The sequence below is a fragment of the Eptesicus fuscus genome, chromosome 10 (genome assembly GCF_027574615.1).
Source record: "Eptesicus fuscus isolate TK198812 chromosome 10, DD_ASM_mEF_20220401, whole genome shotgun sequence".
NCBI lineage: Eukaryota > Metazoa > Chordata > Mammalia > Chiroptera > Vespertilionidae > Eptesicus > Eptesicus fuscus.
The window spans coordinates 83,038,122-83,043,209 of record NC_072482.1 but is presented as its reverse complement, the minus strand read 5'-3'; the positions used below and the strand labels follow the sequence as shown (position 1 = coordinate 83,043,209).

General features: G+C 38.0%; 2 pseudogenes; both read right to left on the bottom strand.

The window, feature by feature from the left end:
• Positions 1-1,910: 1,910 nt before the first annotated feature.
• LOC103285226 (nucleophosmin-like) lies at positions 1,911-2,608 on the bottom strand (annotated as a pseudogene).
• Positions 2,609-4,019: 1,411 nt separating this feature from the next.
• LOC103285216 (nucleophosmin-like) lies at positions 4,020-4,837 on the bottom strand (annotated as a pseudogene).
• Positions 4,838-5,088: the final 251 nt, after the last annotated feature.

Here is a 5,088-nt window from a genome sequence, read left to right as displayed (position 1 = left end):
TGATCGGCCGGACCCCAGCAGCAAGCTAACCTACTGGTAGGAGCATCTGTCACCTGGTGGTCAGTGCATGTCATAGCGAGTGGTTGAGCGGCCTTAGCATATCATTAGCATATTATATTTTGATTGGTTGAATGGACTACCATATATAAAAGACCAGACACTTAGCATATTAGGCTTTTGTTATATAGAATCATATAAATAAATACCAAATGCACATCCAAAAATTCACAGATTGTCACAGAAAATTTGTGAATTTTGCAATATGTACATTTTACCTCAAAAGTATTTTTAAATTAAAATCAAGGGGGGAAATGCAAACTGCCTACATTTGAATCCTGACTCTACAATTTATTATCTGTACAACCTTGATCAATTTACTTAGACTTCTCTGCCTGCAATTCCCAGCAGTAGCAAACTTCTCATTCTTAAAGACAGTTTATATGTCTTGCTCTACCATTTTCCATTCCTATCCAAGTAAAGGGAATTTATGCCTTGGCACCTAATACATATCTGTATTTTTGTACCTATCACACAGTTTTGTAATTATTTCTTGAATATTTTTTCTATTCTCTCATATCATGACTTTGCATAGAAGCCAGATTGTATTTAATTTTATGTTCCAGATCTTAGTTCATGGCATGACATATAATAGAGTCTCAATAAATATCCGAATAAATGAATGGATAAAAAAAATCTATTATGGTTCACTTCAGTCCTGGTTACCTGATAACACTGCAGAATGCTCTTGGCTGGTAGCTCAAAATGCCAAGACTAAAGGAACATCCTAGCAAAAGGTTATCTGGAGTACCAGAGCATGTAAAGTTAATCAACACAATAGCACATGCTTCCTTTTTTAGAAGTCAGAATACGCAGGAGGCTGGGGGTCCAGAGCGATAAGAGATGGATTAGTGATCATGTAAGGGTCACAGCAGGTAGAAGAAAAGACTCAGTGCAGACTAGTGCAGGCACCTAAGAGAACCTAGTATATCATAAAGCTTGCATAAAGGCTTTGTGGAATCTGTTTCCATAGGCCTGCTGAGAAGCAAGCTTCCACACTCATTCGTTTTATTAACTTGATCTAAGTTAGATTTGGTCATCTTAAGACTTGACAGCTTGATCTGCTTCTTTCTTGAAAAATTTTAGTTGTTTCTTATCATTAATCTGTACAGTGACCAGATCTGCTTTCACCTTTTTTTCATTCTCTTAGGTAACCTTGTTTTAGGTTTCTGTACACTAGGGAGGCTGAGGAAGGTTACTGCCAGTAGAATAGTCAGTGATGGGCCATCTAAGGACATGGCACAATGCTATGATGGAGGGGTAAGAAAAGCTGTGCAACAGTGAAGGGGCAGAGCCCTTGCAGAGACGAGTATTTGCAACATGAATAATTCTGAAAACATGAAATAGTGTGTGTTGGTTTACATGCTCTCAGAAATAGATAAAATCTAGCAATGACTCTCAGAGTGTGTTATTCCCAGTGATACCTCTGCTAAGGACATGCTAAGAATAGTCTTTACTGAGATGAAGTAAGCAGTTCTCATGGGAACTCCTAAACATCTCAAGATTCTGGTTCTTTCTATCATCATTTTATTTTTCTGTCAAATAATGCAGTCTATAGAAATTTGGAATTGCATTTTTTAACCTGCAGCAGCCCTGCTGTCTTGCAATAGGAGAATAGAGAGTCAATCCCTCATAGTAAGATTCTCTCACCTGTATTTACTAGGCTAGCAAACCATGCTAAGTCAGCATTTTACAGATATCCTGATCTGGATAAGACCTTGATTCTCTGATCTATGTTAGAGGTCAAACAATTAAGTATTTGGACGGGCAGAATACTTATCTAGGAATTAAGGAGCATACAGATTTTAAAACACACACACATATATGTATATACATTGTAGTCCAAACTCTTGCTATCCAATCTCAGCGACTAATCCACTTGAAAAGAAAAGGATACATGTATGCATTATCAGTTTGGACACATTGGCTGGAGTATCTCATATGGATTTCTTTACTGGAGCTTTTTTCCCACTTCCTCATCCTTAAAATCATCAGCATCAGATCAGCATCAGCATCAGCATCTTCATCATCATCATCATCATCATCATCATCATCATAGTCCTCATCATCTCCAGCAGCAACAAGTTTTATTTTTTTGTGTGGAAACTTGCTACCACTTCCAGGAAAGAATGATTTCCAGACATACCAAGGAGTTTCACATCCTCCTCTTCATCTTCTGACTCTGCATCTCCCACCACAGCTACTAAGTGCTGTCCACTAATATGCACAGGCCATGAACCACACTTCAACTGTAAGATCTCAGGTGGTGTTATTGCAAAGCTACCAAGGCAAAGCATTGACTGTACAGACATTTTCAAGATGCCAGTGCTACTTTACTTGGACGGCCTTCATAATGCATTGCCTCTGCTTCAACAATGGGCAACTCAGCCTTTGCACCAGCCCCTAAACTGACCATTCATACAGATAATGATTGCTCATTTTCATCACCGTCCACCTTAAAAGTAATAACCTCTGTCAGCCTTTAGTTCACAACTGAAAAAATAGTTCTGGGGTTCAGAGGGCTCAGGTCCATGCCCTCCAAATCTTCCATGGGGTGGTAGCACTCACTTAGGTGAGAGAGAAGGCAGATGGAGATAAAGGACTCCTGTTCCTCAGAACAGACTCACAGGATGGAACTGCACCAGGGCTGCCTTTGTCAGTTCTGCATGCAAGGTCTTCTAAACCTAGCATCTCATAAACACTTGAACAGATTTTTAACTTCTATTTATTCTGTAAAGCATAAAAGTGTATTTCTTTCTTCTTAAGTGTTAGGAATGAAAGACAAGTAACATTTTTTTTCTGTCAGTGTTGAGCTTATAGTCTAGGTAACAGGGGCTAACTGCCATTATTACTATGTAATAAAATGACAATATTACATAGTAATATTTAGTTAGGCCTACTTGTAAGATGACTCTGATTTTAAAACAAGTTTATCTTCCAATAAGGATTTTCTTGCTCCAGCTAAATTCACTCATATGTCAATGTGTCTGTGAGCTATGAGCTGTTAGCTACTAGAAATTCTAACAATGAAAGAAATATGTCCACAGGGTTTGAGTTACACAAGTCAAAGCATTTTTTTCAAAAATTTTCTGGAATAGAATATTCATGATCTAAGCATTTCCTTGTTTATAAATTGTACCCTTTGTACCCCTAAAAATCAAATAGAACAATAGAGAATTACTGAACTCTAGTTAATGATATGCACACTGAAGTGCCATGTCTGCAACTAATTTGAAATGCATCAAAAATAACAAATTTTTGATGTATAGCCATACATGTATGTGGTAAATTCAGTATGGTTAACTATAAATCTCAGTGGTAGAATGTTATTGCATGTTTGACATTTTTTAAATAAAATTTTGAAGAAGAAAATAAAAGGACTGGCCCAGTCAAAATTGAAAACCAAGAGGAGCTCTAATAAAATATAGCTCAATAAGTTATTACCAATAAACTAAAGTCAGATACCAGATTGGCCAAGAAAGGTTGTTGTATCTATAAGATGAGTGTGAAAATCAAATTCCAAGATAAAATCCGAGTTTGAAGGTAGTAAATTTAAACTAGAATGCAAAGACAGGAGAAGTTCTCAGGAACAATCATGGACAGAAGCTACTGTTGTAGGTTTCTTTTCTTTTGTTTTCCATAGATTTTGTTCCTGAGAGTATGCGTTTGTCATTTTATAATCCATTCAAATATTTATTGAGCAGCTAGGGAGATACAAAGGTGTTTGAAACACGGTTAAAGAGGTGAGGCAAATGAACAAGTAGAAAGAAAAGTTCACTTAATCACAGCAGTCAAAAGTGCTGTAGGAGATTAAGAATGAGATTTCTCCCAGTCTGGAAGGGGGCCTGGGTGAATGGCGAATCAGAAAAGGGGACTGGGATTAAAATAGAAGACTTCAGTCTGAACTGTGGGTGATACTCAGTATGAGTTATACTTATCTCTCTTTTTCTCTGTCTTTGGGCTTAATTTACCAGTAGTGCCCAGGATTGTTGAATGTGCTTTTCTATACTTGCTTGCATTTTTGTTTTAATGTTTTCTACAGAATTAGGTCCTTTTGGTGGTTTAGGTATTTTTTTCCTGTTTTTTGTTTGTTTGTTTGTTTTAAGGATTCTTAACCTTTTGACCTGGGTGTTATGGTTTTGAGTCTTTTCCATACTGGTTTGATTTCAGCATTTTTGGCTGGAGTATCTCATATGGATTTCTTTACTGGAGCTTTTTTTCCTGCTTCCTCATCCTCAAAATCATCAGCATCAGATCAGCATCAGCATCAGCATCATCATCATCATTGATCTCATCATCTTCAGCAGCAGCAAGTTTTACTTTTTTCTATGGAAATTTACTGTCACTTCCAGGAAAGAATGATTTCCAGACATACCAAGGAGTTTCACATCCTCCTCTTCAGCTTCTGACTCTGCATCTCCCACCACAGCTACTAAGTGCTGTCCACTAATATGCACAGGCCATGAACCACACTTCAACTGTAAGATCTCAGGTGGTGTTATTGCAAAGCTACAAAGGCAAAGCATTGACTGTACAGACATTTTCAAGATGCCAGTGCTACTTTTCTTGGACGGCCTTCATAATGCATTGCCTCTGCTTCAACAATGGGCAACTCAGCCTTTGCACCAGCCCCTAAACTGACCATTCATACAGATAATGATTGCTCATTTTCATCACCGTCCACCTTAAAAGTGATAACCTTTGTCAGCCTTTAGTTCACAACTGAAAAAATAGTTCTGGGGTTCAGAGGGCTCAGGTCCATGCCCTCCAAATCTTCCATGGGGTGGTAGCACTCACTTAGGTGAGAGAGAAGGCAGATGGAGATAAAGGACTCCTGTTCCTCAGAACAGACTCACAGGATGGAACTGCACCAGGGCTGCCTTTGTCAGTTCTGCATGCAAGGTCTTCTAAACCTAGCATCTCATAAACACTTGAACAGATTTTTAACTTATTAATATACACTGAGTGGCCAGATTATTATGATCTCTGAATGCATAATAATCTGGCCACTCAGTGTATATCCTATATAAT